Below are 17,268 nucleotides of genomic sequence, written 5' to 3'. Positions count from 1 at the left end.
GTGAAGTCTCGGCCACTGCTTAATGCCTGTGACGTCTCAAAAGGCATCTGATTCGTCTGTTTGGAGAAAACTTATTCGTTTTTGGCAATAAGCAAAGGATGAGATTGAAGACATCGTGGGAACCATTGTCAATCATTAATGTTTCTGTAGTCTGTTTCTGAGCAAAATACTTTGCAGGCACTGAGGACGAAGAAAGGAATAGAAAAGCGGTCTGTGCCCTCGTGCGCACACACTGCCACCTGGAAAAGAAAGGATGCTTAGGGATGCTTAGAGAGCAGTTGAAGAGAATGAATAAAAAGTTTTATTGTTTTAAGAATAGTTCTATTTCTGGCCATCTTTTCTGAGAAAATAGTCTAAAACCAGAAATAGACTATTTATACAAGAGTGCTTATTAAAGCCGTGTGTATAAGAATGTAGCATTTGAACTACTCTAGGTTTTGACAAAAGTGACCAGTCAGGTGGCCGAGAAGATACTCACGGTGATATGTGTTTATCACGAAGCCAGTGTTGAAAAATGGTGACATGGAAAAACATGCCCAAAACAGGTAGAATGCAAAATTATGGTTCTAATTTCATTTTTAAAAAGCATATCTATATAGATATAGAAATAAAATAGAAATATAGAAATAAAATATATAACAATGTTAATATATAACAGTGATTTTATACTTAGGTGTCAGGAATTAAAGATGATGTTTTATTTCCATCTTTACAATTTTTTATATTTTCTAAGTTTTTGAGTGTGAACATGGATTAATTTTTTATTCAGGTAGAAATCAATATTAATGTTAACTGATATGTAATAATGCGAGATGTACTGTGATAAAATAGGCACATTGTAATTCTAACTAGAATTTAAAAATCTACCCGTAGATAGAACATAGGGGAAGAAAATAGAACTATTCTCAGTAGTTGTCACTGGGTGGTGACATGAAATCCAATTATTTTTTCTATCTGTACTTTCTCAAGTTTTCTTAATGATTGTCTATTACTTAATAATATTTGGGAAACTTCTTTTTCAAGACATGACTATGCTATTACCCTTCTCAAAAAAGATAAAGAAAGTTAGATAATTCTCACATTCCACTCATCACAGGCGCTCAAGCATCAGAAGCAAAGGATTTAAATCTAAATAGGTTCTTGACATTATTATCCTAAGTTTCTGAGAAGGAACAAGAAGCTCCCTGAGATATTAAACAGTTAACTACAATTTTTTAAATTCCACTAATTTAATCTTTCATATGATAAGCACAAATCTCACAAAACATGATTGCTATAAGAAGTTAAACTGATTCACTTAATCTGTCAAAATTTGTTTGTTAGCAGAAAGTATTTTGCTCACTTAAGTTGTTACTAAATATATGTACTTTTGAATAATTAACCCAATATTAGAGAGAGAGAGGTAGAGATACAGATACATATTCTCTCGTTTGTAAGAAAGCTTCAGACTCAGTGGGTTTGGTTTTCTTCAATACACTGCTCAGAATAAAGGATGTCTCTAGCCGGTTCAAATCCAAACAGAGCCTTATTCTCCCACAGTACCAAAGGTAAGAGGGAGTTGCTTTTGTGAGTGTGCAGGGAAATTAAAGCAGATTCATTCAAGTGTTTTTCTTATATACTTTCTTAAGTTAAAATGGAAGATCAGAGAAAGTAGTAAGTTTGAAACTGGATATAGCTAGAGTAAGTTCTGTATTAATGAGGATTGGAAGAAAAAAGTTAAGACTCTTATATTAGCATCAGGTAAGGAAGTTTGAATAAGGAAATGATGAAATCATATAGATGAAGCCAGACTTTAGAGAGCCTAAATGCCACAGGAACCAATTTGTACCTTATTATCCAGACAAAAGGGATAAATTGAAGGTTTGGAGGAAGGAAGGAACCTTGGAAAAGAAAACCCTGGAACATTTGGAAAGGTGGTCTGATGAATGGTATTTACAAATAGTGGTCCAATGAAACATCTGGGAACTTGGGTTTGGGATTTGGGATCCGGTGAGAAAGATCAAGAAAAAAAGACGGGCAGAGAGTTCATCTTACTCACTCCACCATCAGATGAGGCAGGAAGTGTTATCACCACTGTACGTGGATGGTGTAGCTGAGGGAAAGTTAGGTGACGTAATTTGCCCAAGGACACAGAGCTGCAAACAGGGCAGCTGGAATTTGAACCAGCATCTCTCACATTCCATGCTCTTAACCCCACATCGCACTGCAGTAGCAATGGAAACGAAGGGAAGGGTAGGAGAGAGGAAGAACAAATCCAACTTGGGAATTTCTTGAACTTGAGATAGAGAGTAATTAAAGAATAACCAAAGGATTTTACCTCTTGTTAAAAGAATAAATTATAAGAGTCATTTTAGACACCAGTGGGATGTTTTTTCAGCCTATATTTAAAGTGAACAAATAAAAGTTTAGAGTTAGTAATAATATATGTATATCATTGTTTTTTAAGTTATTCCTATATCCACTGATGACCTAAACACACTTTGGCTCCAATAGCAAAGTGAAATTTAATTTCCGGGTAAAGATGTTACCATGAGCCAAATCAAATGGTCAAATCTTCCTCCAGGTAAAATCTTGTTTCAATAACAGACACTGTAATGTCGGTGTTTATGTAGCGAGCCTTGTTCTGTATTTTGTCAGGTACAACACGATCACACGGGGAGAGGGGTGAGGTTCTGGCCAGTGTGAATTCCATTAATCTAAAAAATGTTGAAAACCTACGTATTCACTAGTTCTTGTAGCCCTTGGAGGACACGGATCTCCGTGAGAAGACTGTTGTTTATTATTTATGAGTCGTTATTTGCAGAGCTGAGGAAGAGCTGTTTTGCAAAGACATAGGGAGGAGAGACAGTCCCTAAGTTGTCACTGGTGTGAAGAGGCTCTATTTTTATTAAGCACTTAGTATGCACTGGGTTTTTAACTTTGCAAAGTCATTCAGTCCAAATTACAAATATGATTTAGATTTCATGGGTGGGGACCTTTAAACAATTGAGTAATTTCTCCAAGTTCTCATAGCTGATAGAGATATTATACAATAAAATAAGGATACAAATCCTGATTATTCTCACAGATACCATACTGTCCCACTCTTCTAAGAAAACATGGAGTATTCCACCTCTCAAAAATAAACCCGGCCTATTTCCTTTAGGACCAACTCTGCTTAAACAAACTTTAAGCCAACTTTTTGTGATGTCTGCTTATGTTTATAAAACTGGAATCTACCTATATTTTTTGCGTAATTGGGCAAGTGATATAGGACAATATGACAATGAAAACTTCCCTCCTTTATATTTTAAGATTCCACTCCAACAAAAAGGAATGGTATTAAAAAGCACTTGAATAAGGCATAAATAAGAAATTAATTTATAATTAATACATATTCTCTGGATTGGGTTTATTAGGTTTAATATTCAATTGCAACTCTTTGTTACAGACTTTGTTGTTTCATAGTTTCTCTGCTCAAGTGGGGGGAGGGTAGGGATAGCATAAGTGTGTGCATCAGACCACATTTGATGGTCTGCCCAAGAAGAGTTGCTCTTCCTGAATATGCAGCATTTGCTTTGCCACATCCACTTCTCTTTCTTCTGGCAATAGCCCTGGTTTTAATATAAGGGTTTTCCTCTTACTCTCTGCGATAGGTAGCTTTATGTATCAACTTGCTGACACATTTGGCCAAAAATTATTCTGGACTGGACGTATCTATGAAGATGTTTCTGGATGGGATTACCATTTGAATCAGTGGACTGAGTAGAGCAAATGGCCCTCCTTAATGTGGACCTCACCCAATCAATTGAAGACCTGACTAGAACAAAAAGGCAGAGAAGGAGGGAGCTCTTCCTGCCTGACTGAGCTAGGACACTCATCTTTTCCAGCTTTCACACTCAGACTGAAACATTGGCTCCACTGCATCTCTAGTTTGCCAACTGCAGATCTTTGGACCCCCTCAGCCTTCATAACTGAGCGAGCCAATTCCTTATAATAAATCTATCTATCTATCTATCTGTCTGTCTATCTACCCATCCACATCCTATTGTTTCTGTCTCTCTGGAGAACCCTGACTAATACACACCCACTGGGCCATGTGGTCTGGTTGGGCTCTAACACTGCCCTGGGGATGGAGCATGAGAACAGGCTTCAGCCAATCAGCAAATTGTGGCTACTTGATTGTTGAGGAATCAGCACAGGACCAAACTTAGGCCAATCAGAGCCAGGGCTTCTGATAAGCACAGGGGCCAAAAAGCTGTCTTCCTTCAGGCTGTGAAGCTGTAGGAATGAAAGTTCTGAAGCAGTGGCCAGCATCTTGCCATAGAAGGAGTGAGCTCGTTTGAAAATGGAGCCAACACAGAAGTGAAACTGAGGAATGCGGAGAGATAAAAGAGGGCCTGATTTTTACAAAAGTGTTCCCCGGGTCAAAGTGAGCTAAGCTAGCTCTCCTGCTGAACTTTTCAATGATGTGGGTCTATGAATTCTTTATTTGCCAAGGGGACATTGGTTTAGTTTTCTGTGGCTTATAATCAGAGTGTTGACTGATATAGTTTAGCTGCATCAATGTCTTAACAGAGCCTAAGACCAAGGCTTGCTTCAGGGACTCAATTCTGGGAAGTAATTCTGGGGAACCAGAGTGGGGACACTGGGAGAAGTGAAAAAGGCAGGCTCAGGAAGCTGTTCCAAGGGCTGGTTATGAGCTGGTTACCCTATGGGCAACTGGAGCTTATTCCCCCTGGGAACCCTTTGGGGTGCTGTGCACCATGTGTCTCAGAATTATTCTCACCCCAGAGACAGCATTTACGCACCCATCCTCATTCATTAGGTCAAGGGTTGGCCTGGGGTGTTAACTCGCTTGCACCTCCAGGTTTGTTCTTGCACCAGAATGGCTGCTGTAACCAGCAGAAAAACCCCAGGAGGTGAGGCAGAACTGAGGTAAGGGCACCCGTGCACAGCTGTGTGTCAGCTCAATGGCCAGAGCAAAAAGACAGCACAAGGAGGACATAAGACAAGACGTTAAAGATATCCAACACCATTAATATCAGTTCTCAGCAGAACAAATTAGTCCTGTAGGATTAGACTCTATAATTTTCTATGAGCCTGGCAAAGAATAAGGCTGAATCTGCTGGAGCCCAACCAGGACTTAAATATTGATGTCTCCCACCACTATTGCTTAAGACTACAATCCACTTCGGGGAATTTCCTGGATTAAAGCTTTAGGGAATTGTTCTGTTGCAGAACTGGGTAGACCAGTTGTATGCAGGTAGAGGCGGGCTTTCCCCTGAAATGAATGATGGCCTTGCCGTCATTCTTCACTGGAAGGGACTGGTTTGGACTTGGCAAATGAGAGCTAAGGAAGTGAACTTTAGACCAGGGGAAGAAAAAATTTATTTTTCTCACCTTAACCCAGAGTTTTAGGAGGTGGGGGGAGAGGGAGTAATCTGGGTCTTATTCCCTCACTCCTTCATGCAGCACATATTTATTGAATGTCCTCAGGACCAGCCGCATAACTTGCAGGGCCCAGTGCAAAATGAAAATGCAGGGCCCTCTATTCAGACATTATTGAGAATCTCAAAATGGTGGCAGTAAAGCATTAAACCAAGTGTGGGGATCTTCTGAGCGAGGGGCCCTGTGTGACTGATGGCTCCACAGGTCACATGCCTATGAAGCTAGCCCTGAATGTCATCTATGTGTCCATCATTGTGCTAAGTTTCAGGCATACACTGGCAAACAAAACATACGTGGTACCTGTCCTCATGGGGCTTCGAGTCCAGGCTGGGATTCATGCTGTTCCCTCCATCAGTATCTTTCCCTGGTATCTTTCACAGCATGAGCACTTGCTATAGTGAGTTTGATTCTAGCATTAAATATTTTTTCATGCAACCTCTTCCCTAAATTTTTGGAGCCCAACTGAAGAATCGGTGATATAATCTGGTGCAGTGGCGGGGGGCTGGGGGGCTGTCTGGCTATGTTGAGGGACATCAGGTGTGTCTCCAAGAAGCACGTTGCTCTTCGAGGGGCAGCTTCTTAAGGGATTGTCAAGTGTAATTTTAACTATTAACAACAGTTGATTTATAATGTGACTTAGAAGCTAACTGCTGAGTAATCTGTGACTCCATGGAGTTCCCAGTTTACCGCACAGGAAGTTCCCGCCACTTCCTCTGACATTTATACCTGGGCGCTTAACATAGCGACCCTGAGTGCACAGTCCCTGGAAATTTTGAGTCCAGGACTGTTGAAATCAATGATACTCACCAGCTAATATTTACAATATTTCTCACATACATTTTCAGGGAGCATCTCTCTGCAGCCTCTAAGGTTTACCAAACGCTGACATCTATAAAAGGGAAGAGAGAGGCCAGATAAAGCACCAGCCCCAACTAGTTCTCCTGAATTGGGGAAGGAAGGGCAGGAGCCACTGGGAGGTGTGAGGGGGTTCAGGTGCAGTCAGAGGTACCATTCATGACTCAGGTGTTCTTAATCCGGGACTTCCTGGCCCTACCCTGCTGTAGATAACACTGTTTACATTACAGGAACTTGAAATGCTTGTCACTGGGTTACATGAATTATTCTTATCATATTCTTACCTGGAGGAACTTTCACTTTAGCTTATGTTGGGATGGGTTCCGTCAGTTAATGGTTAAAATTCTCGGAATCCTTCTCTGAAGATCTTAATTCTAAAGGAGGCATCTTCATCTGCTGGAAATGCTACCCAGCAATTCTGTTTAAAATGTAAGAAAAATATGGGGCCAGCCTGGTGGTGTAGTGGTTAAGTTTGCACACTCCACTTTGGCAGCCCAGGGTTCGCAGGTTTGGATCCTGGGCACAGACCTACACAGCACTCATCAAGCCATGCTATGGTGGCATCCCACATACAAAGGAGAGGAAGATGGAGGAAGATCCAAGATGGCGCCGTGAGTAGTCCTCTTTGTCTCTCGCCCTTCGAGTCTACAATTATTTGGACACTTATCGCTTGACAAAGGATATCCAGACAGCATCTCAGGACGTCTGAGACACCCACACGACTATACATCGGAAGGCGGACGGACTTTCCTCTGGGAGGATGTGGAAATAGGTGAAAACTCTCCGACCCCGACGGGCAGCCTAGTACCCGCAAGCGGCTTTCTTCCAACGGACGCCCCCAGAGGATCCACACACATCTAGGGCAGGAGCGAGAACACAACAGAGGAGCGACGGTGGAAACAGGTGACCAGAACCCTACCTAAACCCCCCGCAATTACTCCTAAACGCAGAGGGAAACTTTGGAGTTGCACACCTGAGCCCGCGGGGAGAGTCTCTCCCCGCCATTGGCGGGGAGACCCAGCCTGGTGCTCGGGGCGCCCGGAGGGTCCCAGAGAGAGTCACGGAGGGTACGGAGGTCTCCCAGCTGCCGTTGCCTGCCCCATGGGACTAGGGATTGCCGGAGATCTCGGAGAGGACCGGGGCTGGGGGAACTTTCAAAGGCCGGTTCTGCGACCCAGAGGGGAAGCGCCGGAGCTCCGCCGGGGCAGCAGACAAAACTCTCTGTCTGCCGTTAGCAGAGGGGCCACGCCGAGCATTCACGGCTCCGGGAGAGGCCCAGAGAGAATCCCAGAGGGCGGGGCGACCCCCAGCTGCCGTTGCCCACCCCGTGGGGCTAGAGATTGCCAGAGATCTCGGAGAGGACCGGGGTGGGGGGAACTTTCAAAGGCCGGTACTGCGACCCAGACGGGAAGCGCCAGAGTTCCGCCAGGCAGCAGACAAAACTCTCTGTCTGCCATTAGCAGAGGGGCCACGCCCAGCATTCAGGGCTCCTGGGAGAGGCCCGGAGAGAAGCCCAGAGGGCGGGGCGACCCCCAGCTGCCGTTGCCCGCCCCGTGGGACTAGGGATTGCCGGAGATCTCAGAGAGGACTGGGGCTGGAGAGAGTTCCAGAGACCCAGCTTAGTAGCCTAGGGGGAAACCCTACAGGCTCACAGCAGCCTTAGGGAAAGCCTCTGCACAGCACCAGTAGAAGGCACCCAGCCGCCAGCCACAAGGCTGGAAGACCCCAGGGCAAAAGCAGCATAGCTAGGTGTACTAACCACAGACTGTAGAAGATGCCAATAGCTCTCCTACGACCCATAGAGGACAAGTGAGATTCGGTGGGTGCCGACAGCAACAGAGCGACAAATATAAGTGATCCCACCCCTGGCCGCTGGAAAAGCCCATAACACCGTTGCAGACCCCAAGGAGAGAGCACATCTAGGTGGGCTGCAACAGTAGGCACCTGCAGCCTGAAGCCCCCCTGTGACGGCCCCCACGGCAGAGGAGGGAATCCAAAGGGCCACCGTGGCTACGAAGAGGGGCCCAGGCCCAGTTAGCAACTACGGACAGGGTTCCTGGTTGGTGAAGTATAAACAGCTGCTCCCCCCACCGCAGCAGCTGAAACAAGTGAAAGGAGCAACTAAACTCTATCTCCATGCAGAGGCGCAAATCAACAACATCAAGCAATATGAAAAAATACATTAAATCTCCAGAACAGAAAGAAAGTAACAAATACACAGAAAACAATCCCAAAGAAAATGAGATATATAACCTAAATGATGATGACTTTAAAACAGCCATCATTAAGATTCTCAATGAGTTAAGAGAGAATTCTGACCGTCAACTCAACGAGTTCAGGAGCTATGTCACAAAAGAGTTTGATACGATAAAGAAGAACCAAACAGAAATATTGGAAATGAAGAACACAATAGAGGAGATTAAGAAAAATCTAGATGCTCTGAACAGTAGGGCCAATAATATGGAGGAAAGAATTAGCAATTTGGAAGGTGGCAATATAGAATTGTTGCAGGCAGAGGAGGAGAGAGAAGCAAGACTTAAAAGAAATGAAGAAACTCTCCGAGAATTATCAGACACAATTAGGAGATGCAACGTAAGGATTATAGGTATACCAGAGGGAGAAGAGAAGGAGAAAGGGGCAGAAAGCCTATTCAAAGAAATAATGGCTGAGAACTTCCCAAATCTGGTGAGGGAGATGGATCTTCAGGTGACAGAAGCCAATAGATCTCCAAACTTTATCAATGCAAGAAGACCAACTCCACAGCATATAGTAGTGAAGCTAGCAAAAGTCAATGACAAGGAGAAAATATTAAGGACAGCCAGGCAAAAGAAACTAACCTACAAAGGAACCCCCATCAGGCTATCAGCAGATTTCTCAGCAGAAACTTTACAGGCTAGAAGAGAGTGGAATGATATATTCAAAAATCTGAAGGACAAAAATCTACAGCCGAGAATTCTCTACCCAGCGAAAATATCCTTCAAATACGATGGAGAAATAAAAACTTTCCCAGATAAACAAAAATTAAGGGAGTTCATTGCCACAAAACCTCCTCTTCAGGAAATCCTCAGGAAAACCCTCATTCCTGAAAAATCCAAAAAAGGAAAGGGGCTACAAAACCAAGAGCAGAGGAGATAAGTAGAAGGACAACAACAGAGAGTAGCAGCTCTACATCAGAACAGATTAAACCATGGGACGAGAAACAAAGGAAACTGAAGAAAACCGGAAAACAAGACACAAAATGGTAGTGGTAGGCCCCCACGTCTCAATAATCACTCTAAATGTAAATGGATTGAACTCCCCAATCAAAAGACACAGAGTGGCAGGATGGATCAAAGAACAAGATCCAACAATATGCTGCCTCCAGGAAACACATCTCAGCCCCAAAGACAAACACAGACTCAGAGTGAAGGGATGGAGAACAATACTCCAAGCTAATAATGAACAAAAGAAAGCAGGTGTCGCTATACTAATATCAGACAAGGTAGATTTCAAAGCAAAACAGATAAAGAAAGATAAAGAGGGACAGTATATAATGATAAAAGGGACTCTCCACCAAGAAGACATAACACTTATAAATATATACGCACCCAACACAGGAGCACCAAAATTTGTAAAGCAACTCTTAATAGAACTAAAAGAAGACATCAACAACAATACAATAATAGTAGGGGACCTCAACACACCATTAACACCAATGGACAGAACATCCAGACAGAAAATCAACAAGGAAATAATAGAATTAAATGAAAAATTAGACCAGATGGACTTAATAGATATATATAGAACACTTCATCCTAAAACAGCAGGTTACACATTCTTCTCAAGTGCACATGGAACATTCTCAAGGATTGACCATATTTTGGGAACCAAAGCAAACATCAATAAATACAAGAGAGTTGAAATAATATCAAGCATCTTTTCTGATCATAACGCTATTAAACTAGAAATCAACTACAAGAAAAAAGCAGAGAAAGGTGCAAAAATGTGGAGACTAAACAACACGCTTCTCAACAAACAATGGATCATTGAAGAAATTAAAGAAGAAATCAAATATTATCTGGAGACAAATGAAAATGAGAACACGACATACCAAATCATTTGGGATGCAGCAAAAGCAGTCCTAAGAGGGAAATTCATCGCAATACAGGCTCACCTCACTAAACAAGAAAAAGCTCACGTAAGCAACCTCAAACGACACCTAACAGAACTAGAAAAAGAAGAACAAACAAAGCCCAGAGTCAGTAGAAGGAGGGAAATAATAAAAATAAGAGCAGAAATAAACGATATTGAAACAAAAAAGACAATAGAAAGGATCAATGAAACAAAGAGTTGGTTCTTCGAAAGAATTAACAAAATTGACAAACCCCTAGCCAGACTCACCAAGAAAAGAAGAGAGAAATCGCAAATTAATAAAATCAGGAATGACAGAGGAGAAATCACAACAGATACCAATGAAATACAAGAGATCATAAGAGAATACTATGAAAAACTATATGCCAACAAATTGAACAACCTGGAAGAAATGGACAAATTCCTAGACTCCTACAATCTCCCCAAACTGAATCAGGAAGAAATGGAGAATCTGAATAGGCCAATCACAAGTAAGGAAATAGAAACGGTAATCAAAAACCTCCCCAAAAACAAGAGTCCAGGACCAGACGGCTTCTCTGGAGAATTCTACCAAACATTCAAAGAAGACTTAATACCTATTCTCCTCAAACTGCTCCAGAAAATTGAGAAAGATGGAGAACTCCCTAACACATTCTATGAAGCCAACATCACTCTGATCCCCAAACCTGACAAGGACAACACAAAGAAGGAGAACTACAGGCCGATATCACTGATGAACATAGATGCAAAAATCCTCAACAAAATTTTGGCAAACCGATTACAGCAATACATCAAAAAGATTATACACCATGATCAAGTGGGATTTATACCAGGGACACAGGGATGGTTCAACATCCGCAAGTCAATCAACGTGATACACTACATCAACAAAATGAAAAACAAAAACCACATGATCATCTCAATAGATGCAGAGAAAGCATTCGACAAGATCCAACACCCATTTATGATAAAAACCCTCAGTAAAATGGGTATAGAAGGAAAGTACCTCAACATAATAAAGGCCATATATGATAGACCCACAGCCAACATCATACTCAATGGACAAAAGCTGAAAGCCATCCCTTTGAGGACAGGAACAAGACAAGGGTGCCCACTTTCACCACTCCTATTCAACATAGTACTGGAGGTGCTGGCCAGAGCAATTCGGCAGGAAAAAGAAATAAAAGGAATCCAAATAGGTAACGAAGAAGTAAAACTCTCGTTGTTTGCAGACGACATGATCTTATACATAGAAAACCCCAAAGAATCCACAGAAAAACTATTAGAAATAATCAACAACTACAGCAAAGTAGCAGGGTATAAAATTAACGTGCATAAATCAGTAGCATTTCTATACACTAACAATAAACTAACAGAAAAAGAACTCAAGAACTCTATCCCATTCACAATCGCAACGAAAAGAATAAAATACCTTGGGATAAACTTAACCAAGGAAGTGAAGGATCTATACAATGAAAACTACAAGACTTTCTTGAAAGAAATAGGCGATGACATAAAGAGATGGAAAAACATTCCTTGCACATGGATTGGAAGAATAAACATAGTTAAAATGTCCATACTACCTAAAGCAATATACAGATTCAATGCTATCCCAATCAGAATCCCAAGAACATTCTTCACAGAAATTGAACAAACAATCCTAAAATTCATATGGGGGAACAAAAGACCGCGAATTGCTAAAGCAATCCTGAGCAAGAAAAACAAAGCCGGCGGAATCACAATCCCCGATTTCAAAACATACTACAAAGCTACAGTGATCAAAACAGCATGGTACTGGTACAAAAACAGGTCCACAGATCAATGGAACAGAATTGAAAGCCCAGAGATAAAACCACACATCTATGGACAGCTAATCTTCGACAAAGGAGCAGAGGGCCTACAATGGAGAAAAGAAAGTCTCTTCAACAAATGGTGCTGGGAAAACTGGACAGCCACATGCAAAAGATTGAAAATTGACCAGTCTTTTTCACCACACACCAAAATAAACTCAAAATGGATCAAAGACCTAAAGATTAGGCCTGAGACAATAAGTCTTTTGGAAGAGAATATAGGCAGTACACTCTTTGACATCAGTTTCAAAAGAATCTTTTCGGACACTGTAACTCCTCAGTTGAGGGAAACAATAGAAAGAATAAACAAATGGGACTTCATCAGACTAAAGAGCTTCTTCAAGGCAAGGGAAAACAGGATTGAAACAAAAAAACAGCTCACTAATTGGGAAAAAATATTTACAAGCCACTTATCCGACAAAGGGTTAATCTCCATAATATACAAAGAACTCACACTGCTTAACAACAAAAAAACAAACAACCCGATCAAAAAATGGGCAGAGGACATGAACAGACATTTCTCAAAAGAAGATATGAATATGGCCAATAGACACATGAAAAGATGTTCATCATCGCTAATCATCAGGGAAATGCAAATCAAAACTACACTAAGATATCACCTTACACCCGTTAGATTGGCAAAAACATCCAAAACCAAGAACGACAAATGTTGGAGAGGTTGTGGAGAAAGAGGAACCCTCATACACTGTTGGTGGGAATGCAAACTGGTACAGCCACTATGGAAAACAGTATGGAGATTTCTCAAAAAGTTAAAAATAGAAATACCCTATGACCCAGCCATCCCATTACTGGGTATCTATCCTAAGAACCTGATATCAGATATCTCAAGAGTCCGTTGCACCCCTATGTTCATCGCAGCATTATTTACAATAGCCAAGACGTGGAACCAGCCTACATGCCCAGAAACTGATGATTGGATAAAGAAGATGTGGTATATATACACAATGGAATACTACTCAGCCATAAAAAAAGACGAAATTGGCCCATTCACAACAACGTGGATGGACCTCGAGGGCATTATGTTAAGCGAAATAAGTCAGTCAGAGAAAGACGAACTCTATATGACTCCACTCATAGGTGGAAATTAGTATATTGAGAAGGAGATCTGATCGGTGGTTACCAGGGAAAAGGGGGGGTGGGGGGAGGGTACGGAGGGGGAAGTGGTGTACCCACAACATGACTAACAAAAATGTACAACTGAAATCTCACAAGGTTGTAATCTATCATAACATTAATAAAAAAAAAAAGGAGAGGAAGATGGGCACAGATGTTAGCTCAGGGCAAGTCTTCTTCAATCAGAAAGAGGGAGATCGGTGGCAGATGTTAGCTCAGGGCCAATCTTCCTCAGCAAAAAACATACTTTAAAAAACATGTAAGAAAAGAAAACAACTGAATCCTAAGGTACGTTTCATTTGGAAAATCTCTAATTCATACCCAAAAGTATAATGCTTTATGTTCAAGTTTAAAATATTGAAGATAGATCATGATTAAGCAATAGATATTCTTTTAAATTTCAAAAGTGATTCCCTTTTTGTGTATATATTATACTTCAATAAAAGTTTTAAGACAATTCCTCTGGTGTTTTCTGGATGGTATGATTGCAGGTGACTTTCGTTGGCTTATTTTAAATTTTGTTGAATTTCCTAACGGCCAGGAAGGAGCTGCTAAAGTTTTAATTCTTTCTCTGACTCCCACATAAACCTTCTCCAAAATCAATGATCAAATAATGAGCATTTGATCATGCAAATGTTGTCCACCTAGTGCTCTAGGTCGAACACTCTTCAGACCAGAAAGGAGATGCCACCTCGACCCACACGCTTAGATAACATTGTTCTCCTGAGCAAAATAAATCAGACAGTTTCAAAAGCTTCCAAGTTACTTAGAACAAAGCAAGGAAGTTTATGAGATCATTTTAAGGGAAATGCTTTCTCGTTATAAACCCACCTCCACTCAGTTATTTCCTCTGTCTTGGCTCCCTCTGAAGTTTGGAGGGGACTCGGAGAAAAATCTGTGGGGTCATTGGTGTCCATCTGCAGAACACCGTTTATTCTGAATGAGAGCCGGATGACTTTTGTAAATGATCTCGTGCCTCAAATTCAGATGCCCCAAAGAGACACCAAAATGTTAAATTCACCCAGCTGTTTGAGAAATAAAAATGGCTAAGCAATTTGAGTCTTAAGAATGCTATTCAGGTATCCTGCTGGTGTTCAAATTATACTGGCTGAGTGTCTCTCTGTCTGGATCGAGATGTCCTACAGCACGGGGCTGACGATGCTTTAGGGGTGGGTTTCTGTTTTGGAATCCTTCCACATCCCAAGCTTGGCCATCCAGCCACACTTTGGCAAGCCTCTGTCAATTGCCCATACATTCTCTTATTGATTAGGCTAGCCAGGGGCAGTTTCTGTTGCTTACAATCGAAAGATTCTAAGCTGCAACCAAATCTGAAAGTTCAGTCTCCACCAGGCCTCAAAAAGGATGTGAAAATGGGAACTGTTAGGTCGTCACCACCCCCTGCCTCATTCCTCCTCTCCGCTCTCTACTCAACTGCTTCAACCTTCTTCATCTCTGAAAACCTCATTCTTCTACTGCTTCAGTTATGTGGGGGCAAAAAATGGTCTCCCCATACCTCCTGATCAAGAAATGAGTTCACACTGATGAGCTGGCTATTTCCCAAATCCCAAAGCAATGCTTCAGAGTGAGATTCCAAGTGACCCAGCTTGGGTCAACTGTTCACCCCTCCCTGTTCATCTATGGCCAGAACCCATTGCCATGCTGTGCCATCATGCCTGCCAAGGGCCCAGGCCTTTGGGGTGAGGGAAAGAAGCCATTTCGAGACACTGGGGCAGAGACGTACCCCTTCACAGGCTGAGCAAACCCCGTCAAAGAAGTCCGCTTCATTCAAGAGGCCACTGTTACCTCTATAATGATTTTTTTCTGTGATCTTCCTGCTCTCCAAAATGTAGCCCTGGATAACTTCTCTGCCTTTTCACCTCTATCTCCAGTTTTTTCCCACATTCCTCCTAACCCTTTAACATCTTAACCACTGCATGTTTAACCTCTTCCTGCTCTTCTAGAGCTTCCAGAAGTGATGTTTCCCTGGAAGCATTTCTACTGCCTTTAACTTCTGGTTTTTAACACTCACTCACTTTTTTGTCTTTCCATATGGGCTTCCTTGAGCCATGAATCTGGGAAGCTCTGCGTTGAGATCTGTGATCACTGCCTGCTACCTGGCATGTTCCTCTCTGCGTTTCATAAGATCATCAGCAGAGACCATAATTTTGTAAGTGTCATGGAAGATAGTTTCTTGAAAGTTGATGGTAAATAAAACAATACAAAATAATCGTTTTAGAAACTAGGCTTGGTCTTTTGTGCCTTCGTTCATTGTCCTAAGTAAAATGTCCTTGTTCATTTTACCTGATCTGAAAAAAAGAACTGGTCTATTTGTATCTCCTGGGCTATAGACATGAAGGAAGCAGAGGGACATACAAGAATATTATACTTGGGGATAAAAGGGAGAATTGCTTGCTACTCATACGAGTAGTTCTCAAACATTTGAATTTCGCATCCCAGTCAATTTTTTGAAACATAGACTCCAGAGCAGTAACATCAGAGAGGAGCCCACTCATTTTGCTAAGGAAAGACATGAAACCAGAGAAGCCGAAATCTAAAATCAACAGTATAAAAACAAGGTCTTGACCATAAAAAAAGAAAAAGGCAAGAACAGAATAGAAAACAATCCTCCCCAATAGAGTAGTGTTGATAACCTTGTTCCAACTCTTTAAAATCCCGGGCCACTGAAGCAGCAGAGCTCCCAGCAACCCTTTCCAGCAAACCTGCGCTTGGAATCGACTCCAGAACACGGGCTACCTTTCCAGAGTGTGAAGTTTAAACTGGGGCTAAAGACAAAACCACTTCCATTAGAATTCTCCCCTCCTGCAAATGCGGTTTTCTACAGAAGGGAGGGCATGTTCCCGCATCAGAGTGTGTTGTCTTCCTGTGCCATGAAGTTCTAGCTGGAAGCCAAACAGAGCCTTCTAGCACCTGCTTGCCAGGTGCCAGGCACTCTGCTACGTGGTACCCCCACAACCACTCATGAGCTTGGTAAGATTCTCTTTTTCACTGATGAGGAGGCCAAGGCTGGGAGAGGTAATGTCACTTGCCCGCAGACATAGAGGCTGATGAATTCTGGAGCTAGGATTAGATCCCAACTATATCTGATGCCGAAGTCCACTTTCCAAACCGTTACTTTTCTCCTTTAAGATTCAAACAAGGACTTTGACAGCCAAGCAACACACACATTTTCATTTTAGAGAAAAGTTATTTTATAAAACTACTCATTTTATTTTAGACTGCAGACTTTAGACTTCAGAAAATGTTAATGGCCCATTTGCCTGAGTCACAGCAGTCCTCTTGTTGGATAACAAAATATCTGAGTCACTTAGGCTTCATATAGAACAAACATGCAGAGCTTTACTTGTAATTGAATGGTTTTGAAATCAGGTCACAAGTTCGGGCATGAAGATAATATATTTATTTATGTTCATGAGATGAGCTGATTGTGAGTGTTATATAAGTAATAGAGAACAGGTTGACACCCCCAGGGATATTGTTAGCGATGAAACTCTCTGGACTTATTGATCACAAGCCTTTAGAACAGGGCAGGGGAGCCTGCTTGTTGCAATGCCTAAAATGGCTATTTATCTCGAGGATAAAAAATAATTTCCCTCCATCCCATGTCTTCAGGGACCTTTCGAAGTCTGAATTTAATTCCTCTGCATCCACGTGCAGCCTTGGCCTTGTGTAGGTGGGATTCTCATCGAATTCAATGGGTAGAGACTCCTCTGCCCTTGAAAATGCCTCCTGACCTACAAATGGCTCAGATTCCCTCACCAGAAATTTCACAATTGGGGAAAGGGCTTCATTCAAGGATGCTCCGGGGAGAGAAACAAATTCAGAATGAGATCAATAAGCAATATTGGATTCTTTTCTGAGGGCTGGTTTT

This window comes from Equus przewalskii, chromosome 21 (assembly GCF_037783145.1).
Source record: "Equus przewalskii isolate Varuska chromosome 21, EquPr2, whole genome shotgun sequence".
In the NCBI taxonomy this organism is placed as follows: Eukaryota; Metazoa; Chordata; class Mammalia; order Perissodactyla; family Equidae; genus Equus; species Equus przewalskii.
This window is presented reverse-complemented; position numbering follows the sequence as displayed.